Raw genomic sequence first — 17,800 nt, 5'->3', positions numbered from 1 at the left:
CCCAAAGTAATGTCAAAGTGATGTTGGGTTATAGTACTAATTATACTTGTGCCTACAACCTATGTTACAGGCAATAATCTTATAATTTTGTTTCTTTTCAAGGCAACAGGTTAATAGCTGCAAGGAAACTCTTACACACCAAGATCAAAAGAAGCCTGTTGGCATAAGGCATTTTGGCATCAGACTAGATTTTGCACATGCTGACATGTCAAAATCTTGAAACAGAAACTTCAGAACTTCCTTATGATTGCTGAAGGCATGTCGCTGACTTCATACTAGCTCCAGAGTACATCTTTCCAGGGTAGCACTCAACCATGTAAACACAAAACTAGGCAAACCAAGCCTAAATGTGTACTTGGAAGTGAAAGTCTTAAGCAGAACAAAATATGAATCAGCTTCCAAAGCTGCCAAGTTTCAGGTAAGAATCCAAGACTAATACAGAATCGGGAGTAAGGCGCATATAGAATAGCAGTTCTGCTGAATGGGGTAGCTCAGCACTGAGCAGTAGCCCCATTCCTGTACCGTGATCACGAACTCCCCTGGCCTGGCTTCTCAGGCTGGGCAAGAGAGCCAGGGGAACATGACTTCATTCCATCTGGTCCTTGGCACTTATCTTCCTTTCGCTTTATCTTGCAGTGCAAATCTGCTCATGCCCTGGTATCCTCTCCAAATTTTCTTCCTAGCTAAGTTGCTTACGTTTTATAAGTGCAAGGGTTTTTGCATAGTGTGTCACAGTTGGTACCAGTCACCAGTGGACACTTAAGACATTTTAAATGTTCTGTTGTTCTCAATGACCTCAACTCATTAGCTGGCACCATTATCAGTTAAGGTATAAATGTCTCGGTGAGTCCACATTTTACCAAAGGACTTACAAAATTCTAAAGTTTTATTGTTCCTTACCAACTGTTCATTCACTTAGCAACTGAAAGACACTTTCGTCCTTTTATCTCTCTCTGGCCTGACTAGAGCACAAGAGTAGCTGGACTGTGTGCCTGCGTCAGCGGGTTACCACTTCAGTACAACTCAAGCAAAACAATTTGAAAAAGCGCCAAACGATTTTGGGATTGGGTAGACAATAGTGACCCTTCATGATTCCATGAATAATGTAAACAGGGAACATATTGCTGAGGTCAAAGAGAAGGAAAAAAATGAAAAGTAATTGCCTGGAGAGAAAAAAAGAGGTGTAGGATTTTAGCAGGGCAAACAGCATTTGAACAGAGACCATATTCTGTTTACACATTAAATTTAGAGTTTCAGTTTTTCCAGTGGCAAATCATGTTAATTATAATTATTTGTCTTGAAGGTTTCTGACTTTGCAATCACAGAACTGTGCTGAGGTTTTCTGTCTAACTCTTTGCTTCTGTGTTTTCTCTATTACCAAGTAATTATACAATTACTTGAATAAAAATGGTGATGGATAGTTAATATAACATAACCTATGTCATCAAAACCATGTCAGAACATTTAAGGAAGAGAATACCCGAAAAGAAAAAAAAAATCAAACTTTTTAACAGTATCCTAGTGATTATGCAGAAGGTGATGGCACCCCACTCCAGTACTCTTGCCTGGAAAATCCCATGGATGGAGGAGCCTGGTAGGCTGTAGTCCATGGGGTCACTAGGAGTCGGACACTACTGAGCGACTTCACTTTCACTTTTCACTTTCATGCACTGGAGAAGGAAATGGCAACCCACTCCAGTGTTCTTGCCTGGAGAATCCCAGGGATGGGGGAGCCTGGTGGGCTGCCGTCTATGGGGTCGCACAGAGTCGGACACGACTGAAGTGACTTAGCAGCAGCAGCAGCAGCAGCAAATACCTATACATTCACCAATCCATCTTATTTTTGGTGAATTTTAAATTGCACACATCAGCACACTTTAACCACTTTGGCATGTATATCATTAGCTAGAGGTCAATATTTACATATGAGCTCTTTTCTTATAAAAAAAGATTTATTGTGATATAACTCACATACTATACAATTCAGTCTTAATGTTTCTTAATACATCAAAGCTTTTAGTGGAGAAAAATGGAACTTTTTTTTTAACCTGTCACTCTTTTTATGTGTCAGAAAATACTGTGGCTTTCAGATCTTCTGCTGACAAACAAAGATAGTTACACATTTTGGAAAAATAGAAATTTCCAATTTGGAAAAGACACAGACACTTCCTCCAACCCTAATAAATTGAGAAATTTTGTTAGATAGCAATTATAAACCTCAACTTCAAATCTTACTTGGACAAATGATGTTGCATCTGTAATCATCCCACAAAAATTGTGTCACTGCAGATAATGGATTCAAATACTTAGAACTACCATAATTTTGTACCTACTTATAGGAGCAGATTATATTTTCAAAAGATAACTGCACAGCATCACCCATTCCACATGCTCTTGTACAATCTGATCTTGTGAAGGGGCAGGTTTAATTTTTCTCCCTATGAATCTGAGTGGCCTTGTGACTGTTTCAATCAATCAAGTATCACAGATGTGATCCTTTGTGGTGAAAGTGAAAGTTGCTCAGTCATGTTCGACTCTTTGCAACCCCGTGGACTATACAGTCCATGGAATTCTCCGGGCCAGAATCCTGGAGTGGGTAGCCGTTCTCTTCTCCGGGGGATCTTCCCAACCCAGGGATTGAACCCAGGTCTCCCGCACTGCAGGTGGATTCTTTACCAGCTGAGTCACCAGGGAAGCTGTTTGTGATAGTTCGCTTCTAAAAGGCCAGGCAGCATCTACCTTGTTTTCCAGGACATTTGCTTTTGGACTTCTGAACTGCCATCTAATCAGTTCAACCACCATATAAAAACAGGCTATCATGTTGTGAGGAAGCCGAGGTCACATGGAAAGAGGACACACAGGTGCTCCAAAGGACAGCCTCAACTTTTAATTCACACGGATGGCACCTGCACCCCTAGACATGCTCCCAGTTGATTCCTACCTTAAGTCTTCACATTTTTCCAACTGGGAACCCAGATATTATGGCACAGTACATATGTGGAACGTAACTGCAGCCCCCTGTTCAAATTCCTGACACACAGAAACCTTGGATGTAATACAATTAATTTTTTACATCACTAAGTTTTGGGGTGGTTTGTTATACAGAAATGATAACCAGAACAACCCTTCTCTATCTCCTACCCTACAAAACAAATAAAAAAGCACCAGTGTTTTTAAAAGGAATAGATAATTTTTGTTTGGCAGGATACCTGTGCATACTAAGTACATTAAAAGGATCATACAATCCCATGGTCAAGTGGGATTTATTTCAAGGACGCAAGGATGATTCAACATCCACAAATTAATCAATGTGATAGACCACACTAACAAAACGAAGGCTACAATTGAATAAATTTAACCCTGGAGGTGAAAGATCTATACACTGATGACAATAAGACATTGAAGAAAGAAACTGAAGAAGATACAAATAAGTGGTATCAGCATAAAAAATACAAAGATCAATGCAATAGAAATAAACCCACATACTTATGGTCAATTAGTTTTTGATAAAGAAGTCAAGAACGTGTACTGGGGGAAAGGAGAGTCTCTTCATAAAAGGTGCTGAGAAAACCAGAGAGTCACGTGCAACAAAATGAAACTGGCCCCCTATCTTTGGCCGTACACAAAATCGACAAAAATGGATTAAAGACTTGGCTGTTCTAAGATGTGAAACCATAAAACTCCTGAAAGAAAACAAAGTGGTTAAGCTCCTTGACATTGGTCTTGGCAATCATTTTTTGTTTTAGACATTAAAAGCAAAGACAATTGAAGCAAAAATAAACAAGTGGGCCTACATTAAACCAAAAACTTCTGCACAGAAAATGAAACCATCAAGAAAATGAAATGGCAGTCTAGAGAATGGAGGAAAATATTTGCAAATCATAAATGCGACAAGGAGTTAATATAAAGAACTCATACAACTCATATACAAAAACCAAAATATTCTGGTTAAAAAATGGGCAGGGTAACTGAAGAGACATTTTCCAAAACAAGACATACAAACGGTACATGAAAAGGTGCTCAACATCACTAAGCATTAGGGAAATGCAACCAAAACCACAATGAGATACTACCTCACAACTATTAGAACGGCTGTCATCAAAAAGATAAGAGATAACAACATTGTCGAGGATGTGGAGAAAAGGCAACTCTTGTACACTGTTGGTGGCAATATAAACTGGTTGAAGTACCACATGATCCAGAAATTCTACTTCTGGATATACACTGGAAGGAAATGAAGCTACTGTCCTGAAAAGGTATTTTTACTCCCATGTTTGCTGCATTTTTTTTTTTTCTACAATAACCAAGACATGGAAACAACTTAAATGTCCACTGGTGAATGAATGGGGGAATAACATGCAGCACATACACACAAAGGAATATTACTCAGCTGTAAAAGAAAAAAAATTTGCCATTTGTGATATGAATATAACTTAAGGGCCTTATGTTAAGTGAAATGAATCAGATAGAGAAAAGACAAATAGGTAGAATCCATAAAAACTGAACTTAAACAAAGATCAGACTGGTCAGAGGCAAGGGTTAGGGGGAAATGGGTGAATGTGGTCAAACAGCGTAAGCTTCCAGTTATAAAATATATGTTCTGGGATGTAATGTACACCATGGTGACTAGAGCTAACAATTGTGTATCGTATATTTGAAAGTTGCTAAGAGAGTAAATCTTAAAATTCACATAAAGGAAAAAAACATATAAGTATGTAAGGTGAAGGATATTAACTACTAGGATATTATTGTGGTAATCATTTCACAATAAATATATTGGTCAAATCATTATATTGTATACCTTAAGCTAATACAATGTTATATATCAATTATATCTCAATAAAATGGGAAACAAAAAATTATATAAATTTTGTTTGGCAGATACATCTGCATAAGGAAAATATAAGACATCACCTCAGGTCGTTAATATTCAGTTCTATATTTAAGTATTTAGAAATTTTTATAAAATGTTGCTACAAGAATTTCATATTTTTCAACTAGTTCCAGCCATTGGCTGGGTAGTAATGCTAGTTGTCTATATTGGGGAATAAATATAGATAGCCTAAACTAATGCAAAAAAGGGATTTTGGTTGAATGTAAGTTCAAAGAGTCAACTAAAAAACGAATATATTTTCAGGTCCATAAATAGAAGCACAATATATGTGCCATGAATTCCTTTGGCAATGTGGTGAGGCCAATTAACTTCTTTCAGAATAATGACTTTCAGTGTATAAAATAAAATACAGATTTTTAGATTAGATTAATAAAGGAAACAAACTCTTTAATGTTATCAAAAAATAAATGTCTTCAGCAATATCGGTGTTTTTTAAAAAATTAACTCTTAAATAACAAGAAGAGCAGTGGGACTAATGTCTACCAAAGGAGAGGAATATAAATGATATTTTGAGATACCTGCAGCATAGTTAAAACATATGTAAACTCATATGTAAAAATTTGTGGTTTTTATTGACAAAGCCAGAGTTACTGCCAATCCTACTGTGGTTTCCTACTTATATTCATAATTAAGAAAATACTAAATTTTGGTGGGAAGTTAGTGAAAATAAAGATGTAAATCTCTTCTACCCAAGTTCCTGGAACCACTAAATTTTATCCATAAGATCCCTTATTCTTAAATCTCATTTATGATTTCATAGATTTATGATATTCCTGGCCTCCTCATTCACTTTTTCCTTTCTTTGTAGCTGTTTATTAGAAGCTTTGGAGAAAGATTAGAACAAAAATGCATGAGATTCCTGTCTTGGGACAGTTTCTTATATTCAGAATTGTCCATTATCTTCTCTCTAGTCAATAAAATCCCACCCATTATTCCAGGTTTAGTTCAAGTCTTACTTTCTCTAGTAAGGTGATAGATCTGTAATGATTGCCCTTTTCTCTGACTTCTACTGTGTTGGAGTCAGTTTACCCTCATTTTAGCACTTACTCTATTTCATCCACCATTACTTTGAATCCTCATCTAGGCAAGGAAGTTTATAGAAATTGAGAGTGTTTGTCATTTTGTATTCAGTTCAGTTCAGTTCAGTCGCTCAGTTGTGTCCGACTCTGCAACCCCATGAACTGCAGCACGCCAGGCCTCCCTGTCCATCACCAACTCCCAGAGTTCACCCAAACCCATATACATCAAGTCAGTGATGCCATCCAGCCATCTCATCCTCTGTTGTCCTCTTCTCCTCCTGCCCTCCATCTTTCCCAGCATCAGGGTCTTTTCAAATGAGTCAGCTCTTCGCATCAGGTGGCCAAAGTATTGGAGTTTCAGCTTCAGCATCAGTCCTTCCAATGAACACCCAGGACTGGTCCCCTTTAGGATGGACTGGTTGGATCTCCTTGCAGTCCAAGGGACTCTCAAGAATCTTCTCCAACACCACAGTTGAAAAGCATCAACTCTTCGGTGCTCAGCTTTCTTCACAGTCCAACTCTCACATTCCATACATGACCACAGGAAAAACCATAGCCTTGACTAGACGGACCTTTGTTGGCAAAGTAATGTCTCTGCTTTTTAATATGCTGTCTAGGTTGGTCATAACTTTCCTTCCAAGGAGTAAGCGTCTTTTAATTTCATGGCTGCAATCATCATCTGCAGTGATTTTGGAGCCCAGAAAAATAAAGTCAGCCACTGTTTCCCCATCTATCTGCCATGAAGTGATGGGACCGGATGCCATGATCTTCATTTTCTGAATGTTGAGCTTTAAGCCAACTTTTTCACTCTCCTTGTTCACGTTCATCAAGAGGCATTTTGTATTACTCAAAACATACTGCTAGATACACTTGCAGGCCCATGATTTGTCCTTGTGCAATGTCCATTCTATCAGTGATGCTGCCCAGTTGTGTAAATCACATGCATGGCTGTGGTAAAGTGAGACCACATGTATTCTTTACCATCACTGTCAACTACAATGTGCCATGGAGGATGGGCTATACAAGGTATATCCTTATACTAATAATAACACTTATGTGGCACTTATTATCGGAGATGGCAATGGCACCCCACTCCAGTACTCTTGCCTGGAAAATCCCATGGACGGAGGAGCCTGGAAGGCTGCAGTCCATGGGGTCACTGAGGATTGGACACGACTGAGCGACTTCACTTTCACTTTTCACTTTCATGCATTGGAGAAGGAAATGGCAACCCACTCCAGTGTTCTTGCCTGGAGAGTCCCAGGGACAGGGGAGCCTGGTGGGCTGCTGTCTATGGGGTCGCACAGAGTTGGACACGACTGAAGTGGCTTAGCAGCAGCAGTCACTTATTATATGCCAGATACTCTTCAAAGCATTTTGCTTACTCATTTAATCCTCTCATCAGTTCTGTGATGTAGGTACTATATTCATCTTCATTTTACAAAAATGAGGAAACTGAGGCATAGATAAATCAGTAAATAGATGGAATTTGAAACTAGGCATTCTTTTCCAGAGCTAGTGTACTACACTATACTGCTGCTCATGATATTTCTAAATACAAGAAATCCTTTTAAATACACATGTGAGTTTAACATGAAATCACTCATTTGACAATTAGCTTTTCTTGTATTGAATTCCTATTTTCCCTTGTACTGTTAGAATTTTATTACAATAATAGCAGCTATCATTTACTGAGTCTTGCTATGTGTCAGATCCTGGGCTGGCACATACAGTTAATGTGTGAAACTACATTGGAAACCAATCTCCTATATAGTAAAAGATAAACCAAGGCTGCCCAAGTCCATGCTTAAAACCTGATGCTATACAACCATGTATTTTTGCCTTATTTTTGCAAATAGACTGCAAATTCTTTGAAGCCAGAGATTGTATCTTCTACTTGCTGTTGATTCCATAATACTTTGAATGCCTCGATCCCAATTGATACTGAAAAAATGTTGGATTGATGGATACAACTGATACTTTATAGAATTCAGCATGGTGTAGTACAAAGACTTTGGAGTCTCTCTGTATGTCATCTGGGAAGTTACCTAGTCTTCCAGCTTCAGCTTCCTTATCATTAAAAGGAGGGACATACAATTAATTATAGAGGTGTTTACAGATTAAAGGGCTTCCTTGGTGGCTCAGATGGTGAAGAATCTGCCTGCAATGCAGGAGGCCTGGGTTTGATCCCTGGGTCTGGAAGATCCTCTGGAGAAGGAAATGGCTAACCACTCCAGTATTCTTGCCTGGAGAATTCCATGCACAGAGGAGCTTGGTGGGCTACAGTCCATGGAGTTGCAAAGAGTCAAACATGAATGAGCGACTAAACACATACACACAAAGATTAAAAGGCAATATTATCTCTAAAATGTTTATTATAATGTCTACCACATAGTAAATACTCAAAAAATGCTAACTTCTTATTTCTCTGAAACAATTTTTGGGCCAAGTCTTCAATGACTGATGTTAGTACACAATTGTGTAAAAGTGATTACATGTGGTTGTGCTAATTATTCAGATATTTCTTTTTCTCAAAATGAGTTGAAACAACCGTTAGTTTATTTTAACTGAGAGAAACAAAAATTTCTTTCTGAGCCAATGAAATAGTTCTGTTGCAAAAAAAAAAAGTTCTGTCTCTATCGTCTGTCAAAATGTATGGCTATGCTTAGTTGCTCAGTCGTGTCTGACTCTTTGCAACCCCATGAACTGTAGCCCACCAGGCTCCTTTGTCCATGGGGATTCTCCAGGCAAGAATACTGGAGTGGGTTGTCATGCTCTCCTCAGGGGATCTTCCCAACCCAGGGATTGAACCCAGGTCTCCTGCCATTGTAGGAACATTCTGTACCATCTGAGCCACCAGGGAAGCCTACTGATGAGCAAATATGAAATTAATGTATGGTAGACAGAATAATGGTCCCTTGATGATGTCTACACCCTAGTTCTCAGAATCTATAACATGTAACTTTACGTGGCAAAGGGGAATTAAGATTACAGCTGGAATTAAGGTTACTAATCAGGTGACTTTAGAGCAGGGAGATTATTCAGGTTTCTCCTAGTGGGCCTGGAGTAATCACAAGCGCCCTCAAAAGTGAGAGAGAGAGGCAGAAGACAGAACCAGAGTGACAACAGTATAAGAAGGACCTGGTCCAACGTAGCTGGCTTTGAAGGTGGAGAATGGGGTCACGAACCAGGAATGCAGACAGCCACTGCTACTGCTAAGTCACTTCAGTCGTGTCCGACTCTGTGTGACCCCACAGACGGCAGCCCACCAGGCTCCCCCGTCCCCGGGCCACTAGAAGCTGGAAAAAGCAAGGAAATGGATTTTCTTCTAGGGCGTCTGGAATGAACTCAGCTCTTCTGATCCCTTGATTTTAGCCCTGTAAGATGCATCTTGGATTTCTGTCTTCCAGAATAGCAAGAAAATAAATTTGCATTGTTTAAGCCATTAAGAGTATAGTACTTTGTTATAACAACAATGGTATACCAAGAGTGTACCAGTATCAGAATAGGAGAAATCTCAATAACCTCAGATGTGCAGATGACACCACCCTAATGGCAGAAAGTGAAGAGGAACTAAAGCGCCTCTTGATGAAGGTGAAAGAGGAGAGTGAAGAAGTTTGCTTACAACTCAACATTCAAAAAACTAAGACCATGGCACCTGGTCCCATCACTTCATGGCAAATAGATGGAGAAACAATAGAAACAGTGACCAACTTTATTTTCTTGGGTTCCAAAATCGCTGCAGATGGTGACTGCAGCCATGAAATTAAAAGACACTTGCTCCGTGGAAGAAAAGCTATGACAAACCCACATAGAGTATTAAAAAGCAGAGACATTACTTTGCCTACAAAGTTCCATATAGTCAAAGCTATGGTTTCTCCAGTAGTCATGTACGATATGAGAGCTGGACAATAGAAAAAGCTGAGCACTGAAGAACTGATGCCTTCGAACTGTGGTGCTGGAGAAGACTCTTGAGAGTCCCTTGGACAGCAAAGAGATCCAACCAGTCGATCCTAAAGGAAATCAGTCCTGAATATTTATTGGAAGGACTGATGTTGAAGCTGAAGCTCCAATACTTTGGCCACCTGATGCAAGGAGTCGAATCACTGGAAAAGACCCTGATGTTGGGAAAGATTGAAGGCAGGAGGAGAAGGGGACAACAGACTCCAGGGAAAGGTGAAGGAAAGGGGAAGCCTGGTGTGCTGCTGTTCATGGGGTCACAAAGAGGAGGGACACAACTGAGCGACTGAACAACAAACAACAGCAAGAATGCATGCAAATAAGGTCACAGATTTGGACTGTGCAAAAACAGCTAAGTGATGATTTTAAACAACTTTCAAGTGACCATATGTATACCAACAGTGATATCTCTCTTGATTACACCGGGTAGCGAAGTAAAGTATAATGCAATATAGTAAAATTATTATGGATTTATTTCTAACATGTTTTTAGTTAACTACACTGGAAACAAAATTTTTTCTTTGCAGTTTATTCTTTAGTCATCAGAAATGTCCTATTTGTGAACATGATCAGCAAAGAATTTTAATTATAATAGGAAAAATTTTTGTTTGGACAAGGAGAAGGTATTTTGGACACTGTCATTCCAAAGCCTAAAATATTTCTGTAGCTAATTAGTAGTAAACTTCATTGTCTAGCTCTCAAATCCCTCCATCTTACCAAACTTAACCACTTTTATGTACAAATACAAAACTTCTGATCAAAGCATGCCAGTTTCTTGTATATTAAATAGACCATTGCAGGTTCTGCTCATTTCTATTTTATTCTATCTCCACTCTGCTTGGAATGTTCTGTCTTTTCTTCTCCGCCCATTCAACACAAACTAATCTCTTTCTCTAAGCATCCATAGCACTTATATATTCCACCTGCATTTTAGCTTCTATTGCACATTATTCTCTTATTTGCATGTTATTCATTATTATTTCAGGTTGTATGTCTTGTTTTCCTCTTAGTTCCTTTATGACTGATGATACTTGATGGGCATATAGGGGTTCATTTTATTAGCTTTTACTTTTCTCTGTTTGAAATTTTCTGTAATGAAATGTTAAAAGAAAGGGAGGCACTTTTCTAATCTGTAAAGCATGCTTTCAGTTTCTAGGTTTCTCCTTTCCAGCTTTCACTGCAAAGTTGGTTGAATTGGTTTTTCCTTTAAAGTTCTACCTCTTTTGGTTTAAGAAACATGATGTAAAAGATATGATACTGTGCTCAAAGGTTCATGGCCTCATCTAATATAACAGTGAATTAGTGTACATTATTCAAGACAAAACTTTCACTACTGCTCAGTAAAGAGAAGCACGATTAATTCAATTCACCAGTTAATTGTTGCTGTAATCTTTGAAACCTTTGCTTAATGTTATTGATACAGGATTCCTTGTTAGCATATTTCTGGCAAGAAGTGATTGAGGCAGAAGGTTTTCATCAACATTTAATAAAGAAAAAGTTAGAATAATAGTAAAACTTACTATCGGTAGTTTATACTGCAAAGTATTAACAACACAAAATGTTAATTAATTTCTAATTCTCTATTCTATTATTTAGATTTCATGAAGGTTGATTGGACTTGATCCATCATTTTACGGAAAATTAATTATTTCAAATACATGCACCACTTTATGCAACCTGCCTGATTTGCATTGAGGAAAATTCAGCAGAAGTAATTGAGGCACAAGCAAATACTGGCACTGAGTGAACTCAATTTTCATTCCAAATTTCTGCAAAATCCCAAGGCACAACAATATCAGATGCAAGGGGGAAAACAAACAAAAGCAATGTGAAAAGGGAACATGAAGAGAGAATATTACAAGAATCAGAGAACAAAGGGACTGCAAAACTATTTTAGTGCCATAGATGAGCAGTGAGGGCTGCATTCAGGCAAGGTGGAATAAGATATCATATGGCATCCTGACAATTGATGTCTTCATTTAAATGTAAGAATTTACATTCTAATTAGAAAGAATTTACATCTTAATCAGAGGCAGCTGTATTATCTTGTTACTGTTTTTTTCAAAGGTAATGAACTAAAGTACTGCTGTGCTTTTTCAACCAGAAACTAAATAGACAGCATCCAGTGTTATTTTATAGCTTACCTGCTGTAAGCTGTTATTAATATTTTCAAAGATTAAATTTCTACCAAAAATCTTTGAAAAATGAAAATTGTATTAGGCATCACTAGAATGGTATGACAAAGACTATTTAAAGTATTTAAACAAATCCTTTTCTAACTTGTATTTTAAATGTGTTTATTTATCAAGCTAATAGAAGCCTCTTATGATTTATTAATATAATATTGTTTTCGCTTGGGCGGATGTAGAAAAGCTACTAAAGCAGATACGCATCACATTCTGGTGAAACCCTGTCCTTACACTTAGATTTGTTTGTAAGAGATCATTTACTAAATGTAAAACTTTACCTTATTAAAACCATTTAAGGTGTATTCTTTTTTTCTGCCTATGACTTTTAATAAGGAAAGATAACAAATACGTTTGACAATATGTTGCTTGCTTTATACTGCTTTGTTACTAAACATGAAAAACATTTAAAAATGTAATGCTTCAGAAACAAACACATTTCTGATGGTGTCCAGGATTGCCATAGTTAGTAAAGGAAATAACGCGTTCAAATGCACACTGTCCTAGTCTAGGCTGTGCATAATGGTAGCGAGACCTAGGTATTGATAGTTGGTGTTATCTTTGCAAAATCAAGCCCATCATTCATATGAGAATCAGCACGAGCTCACTGACCCATGGTTTAGCAGAAATTGGGCCTGGCCTAAAAGAAATCAAGCAGGAGAAAATTACAAGTGTTAATAAAAATGTAAAATGCCACCTTTGTCCTTAGCACTAGGCATCTTTAGGTTATTGATACTTATTCTCATCAGCTGTATCATTAATATGAAGTTGTAATATGGGCCAGTTTTTAATTTGCAGCTTTATGATTTAATTCATCATATGTATTTTTTTTATTAAAATGGAGGAAAATAGTAAAAAAGACTAAGAGCTGTATCTACCAGTCTATTAAATAAATGACTAATGTGGTTAATTTGGTCAAAATATTTGATTTAAAAATTACAGAGTCTAAAATAATTCTGAAGTACCAATTTACCTTTATTATCATACTTATTTTCTAGACCTATACGTATAGAAGAAAAACATCACATATGAATGTGCTATACTTTAAGAAATGAAAAACAGAAAAAATCCAGGTAGATGTGAAAAAAAAAAAAAGATGGAATTAATTTTAAGGTGGCATTTTCCTAACCTGGGCCACCCTGATGACAAAGAGGAGATAATTATTAGTTCACTGGTGCTTTTTCTTACATTTCCACTAAAGACAATTTATGGAGGAGATGATTCAGATGGGCCTGAATGAATTACCAGCTCTGAAAGATGGCTTTATATTGCTGTCAGAAACCGTCAGCCCACTTTTGAAAGGTTTATTTGTCTATGGCTCTTCTGTGTATGATTTGTTATAAGGGCACCTAACACCACATAAGCTCACAGGGTGTCTTCATTTTCAGAAGTATCCCAGGTAAGTTTTTGATTATCCCGAGGTTTATGAAAACTGTTTGCCTTTTTGAAAAGGGTATCTAGAAATAAGTACATTTTGCTTTTGATATTTATATATGGTTCTGAATAATACCATGTCCTTTGAGTTAGAGAGTATCAGAATGTTGTATCTACCATAACCAGTTTTCTTCTTGGCCCATGGTTATGGTAACCATACATATTCATATCCAATCTAAAAGAGCATAATAAAACATATGTTTCCTTTTAGTCCGTCTCTTGTTTCCCTATAACTTTGGGCTTGGATTATCACAGTTGCTTCCTAAATAGCTTCTTGCTTGTAGTTACCTCCTCATCTAATGCCTCCTTCCTGAAACTGACAGCCTAAAGTCATGGCCTCTAATCATCCCTATTATAAGGGATGATTAGCTCTGTTAGATACATGGTATAGAAGAGACATGAATTCTAACCCTGATTCTATTGCTATCTGGGTCTCACTTTTCATGTCTGTAAAATGAAGAGGTGTGAGTTTATTTTAATGGCCTATTTTTTCTTAAAATTAAATGACTCCATGCTTAACTATTGTGTCTACTCATTGTGCTCATCTTCAAGATTCATTTCAAAACATTATCTCTTCTCCACAACGCTGGTCTGCTAGTTCTGGTCAATCAACAATAACCTCCTTTCTCTAATGCATGTATTCAACAAATATTTATTGAATACCTAGTTTGTATGAGGGCTTCCCTGATGGCTCAGTGGTAGAAGAATCCACTTGTAATATAGGAGTTGCAGGAGATGTGGGTTCTATTCCTGGGTTGAGAGGATCCCCTGAAATGGCAACCCACTCCATTATTCTTGCCTGGGAAATCACAGGGACAGAGGAGCCTGGTGGACTACACTCCATGTGTTGCCCAGAGTCGGATACAACTAAGCAACTAAGCATGCACACGTACTTTGTAGTAGCAATGATTCTTATTATTGTAGGTAATAAAAATTGAATAAGATGTGCCAGTTATTGTAGTGGACAATTCACATACCTTTTTATCATCTAATGCTTGGAAGAAGGTAGTTTGTTTTTTTCTTTTTTCCATTACCCTTTTTACTCAAGATGAGGAAAAAGAGACTCAGAATTTAAGTAAGATACTTTCTTGAAAGTCAAAGTGTTAGTCACTCAGTCACGTCTAACTCTTTGTGACCCCATGGACTGTAGCCCACCAGGCTCCTCTGTCCATGAAATTCTCCAGGCAAGAACTGGTAGCCATTCCCTTCTCCAGGGGAATCTTCCTGACCCAGAGAACGAACCTGGATCTCTTGCATTGCAGGCAGATTCTTTACTGTCTGAGCCACCAGGAAGCCCAAGATACTTGCTTACAGCTAGACAATTAGTAAGTGGCAGAGCTGGGACTAAAATCCATGTCTGCAAACACCAAAGTGTGGTGTATTAATTACCTTGATAAACTCCCTCTTGGAGACAGGGAGCATATCTAGAGGGTTTTAGTATCAGCCATGTGCAAGTATCAGGCACTTAACACTTCCTTGGCTCTTTCAGTAGGCATGACACCTCCCTGGAGACAGGCCTCCAAAGACTTTTCTTGGAGATAAAGTCCCTTGGATTGAAAATCCTGGGCAAAGGTATTTCTAATCTGGTTTCTAATGTGGCTCTCATAATTTTATTCCCAACTGATACCAAGTTGTTGTATGCGTGTGTTCATAGTCACACATCATGATGTGTTCAGTTTCTAGTGAACCCCATATTAGCAACTGCCCAGTTTGAACTTATATTCTATCAATCAAATGATTTTGACTCAAATACTGAAAATACTGAATGGTAGGACGTATGGATCATAGAAGTATTAAATAGTAGGAAATCTAATACAGTCAATTAATTAAAGCACCCCTTTCAAAGAGTTGGAATTAGGTTTCAATGTTTTAAAGACCAAAAGAATGTGCTGCCAAAGAAGTCTATATTTTAATTTCATATGCAAAAGGAAAATGGGGAAATAAATCACATTTTAATTTCAAATAAAATTGGGAATGCCAATAACAATTTCCCTTGCGTACTTATTCAATTGGTCACACTAACAGTGAAGACCTTCGGCATGAAAAATCCAAATAAGCAGCTTAAAGAAAAAAGTATAATTGATTTAAAATGTGCTCTAGCATTTTTTTTTTATTGTGACTTTCTTAGGAAGAAGTTAGAAGATAGCTGGCTTCTGTAACTTTATTGCTTAAACCTTCTTTCCCACTGCTAGGAAAAACTAGCAATCTCTCTTAGGGCATCTGTACTGATGTGCTGCTACTGCTGCTAAGTCACTTCAGTTGTGTCCGACTCTGTGCGACCCCACAGACAGCAGCCCACCAGGCTCCTCCATCCCTGGGATTCTCCAGGCAAGAACACTGGAGTGGGTTGCCATTTCCTTCTCCAATGCATGAAAGGGAAAAGGGAAAGTCACACGATTCTTAGCGACCCCATGGACTGCAGCATACTAGACTCCTCCATCCATGGGATTTTCCAGGCAAGAGTACTGGAGTGGGGTGCCAGTGGCCTTCTCCGACTGACGTGCTAGTTGAATTTAAAAAAGCACATATACACAATGGAGTATTACTCAGCCATTAAAAAGAATACATTTGAATCAGTTCTAATGAGGTGGATGAAACTGGAGCCTATTATACAGAGTGAAGTAAGCCAGAAGGAAAAACACCAATACAGTATACTAACGCATATATATGGAATTTAGAAAGATGATAACAATAACCCTGTGTACGAGACAGCAAAAGTGACGCTGATGTATGGAACAGTCTTATGGAATCTGTGGGAGAGGGAGAGGGGGGAAGATTTGGGAGAATGGCATTGAAACATGTAAAATATCATGTATGAAATGAGATGCCAGTCCAGGTTCAATGCACAATACTGGATGCTTGGGGCTAGTGCACTGGGACGACCCAGAGGGATGGTATGGGGAGGGAGGAGGGAGGAGGGTTCAGGATGGGGAGCACATGTATACCTGTGGATTCATTTTGATATTTGGCAAAACTAATACAATTATGTAAAGTTTAAAAATAAAATAAAATTAAAAAAAAAATAAAGAGTCTTTCACCGTTGTTTTCATAAAAAAATAAAATAAAATAAAAATAAAAAAGCACCGGTTTTGCTGTACACTTGAAAATATTAATAACACGGCATTGTAAATGAACTATACTTCAATAACAAAATAAAATGAAAATTTTTAAAAATCACCTGTTTATACAATTGGCATTCACCTTACTGAGACCACCTGATCACCTTTTCTGTTCTAGAGCTGGTCAGATTATGGAAAACAAGTATTTTATTTATGTATTTATTCAGCTTTGTTGAGGTATAACTGATATACAAGAAATTGTACAACATTAATGTATACATCTTGATGAGTTTGGACATTTGTATACACCTTAATATCATCACTACAATCAAAGAACTAAACATATACATCATATCCAAAAATATCCTTGTATTCTTCTGTAGTGATTTTGTTTGGGGGGGATTGTAAGGACATTTAACATGAGATCCATCCTCTTAACACATTTTAAAGTATATAATGCAGTATTGTTAACTGTAAGTACTATGCCTTAAGAAGATCTCTAGAACTTACTCATCTTGCATAACAAGAATTTTATACTTATTGAACAATTACCCATTTCCTCCTCTCCCTGGTCCTTGACAACCACCATTCTATTCTCCGCTTCTATGAGTTTGACTATTTTAAATACCTCATGTAATATTTATATAAAAAGGTCCTCTGTTAAGGAAATAATGTGATATTGTCAATAAAAACTTGAAATCTTTGATGCTGATAATTTGAAATGTGGATAATGTACGTGTAGATAACTGAGAACTGGTTTTTATAATTCTGCCTTGAATTGCACGCTACTAAAATTTTAAAATCTAAATTATCTAAATTTAAATATCAGAGTTATATGCCATAGGCTTATATAAAAAACATCTGAGATGAGACTAAATTCTTTAATGGCTTTGGTGTATATCAAGAACAAAGGAAAAAACTGGTGGTTCACTAGTTTACATTACTGATATAAATTCTTTTTATTTAGTTTTCTATAAATTCTTTAAAAATAAAATTCAAGAATTAAGATAATAATCCCATGTAGCTATTAAATACTAAATTCCCCAAGGTACTAAGAAACCCACTCCCAGAAGACAACAACTAGCTTTTCCCACCTCGGAACATACTCTATCATTCCCCATGACTCCAGACGAAGAATAAGACAGACTATAGTAAAAAGAAATAGATACACATCTGATCCATATTCACTTCAGATACAAAGACAAAAGTCTAATTAAGAATCACTCAACATTTAAACATATAAGTAAT

The 17,800-nt window shown here is 37.3% G+C and overlaps 1 protein-coding gene and 1 long non-coding RNA gene across 2 annotated transcripts in view; one reads left to right on the top strand and one right to left on the bottom strand.

Moving 5' to 3' along the window:
* The window catches only part of ELP4 (elongator acetyltransferase complex subunit 4), a 257,443-nt gene that overhangs the window by 55,788 nt on the left and 183,855 nt on the right, over positions 1-17,800 (bottom strand). The gene's annotated exons all lie outside the window — the stretch shown is intronic.
* On the top strand, positions 103-12,364 carry LOC132342350 (uncharacterized). The gene is made up of 2 exons (XR_009490693.1): positions 103-418; positions 11,470-12,364. It is a non-coding gene; the product is annotated as an uncharacterized lncRNA (long non-coding RNA).

Source organism: Bos taurus, chromosome 15 (assembly GCF_002263795.3).
Source record: "Bos taurus isolate L1 Dominette 01449 registration number 42190680 breed Hereford chromosome 15, ARS-UCD2.0, whole genome shotgun sequence".
Lineage (NCBI taxonomy): Eukaryota > Metazoa > Chordata > Mammalia > Artiodactyla > Bovidae > Bos > Bos taurus.
This window is presented reverse-complemented; position numbering and strand designations above follow the sequence as displayed.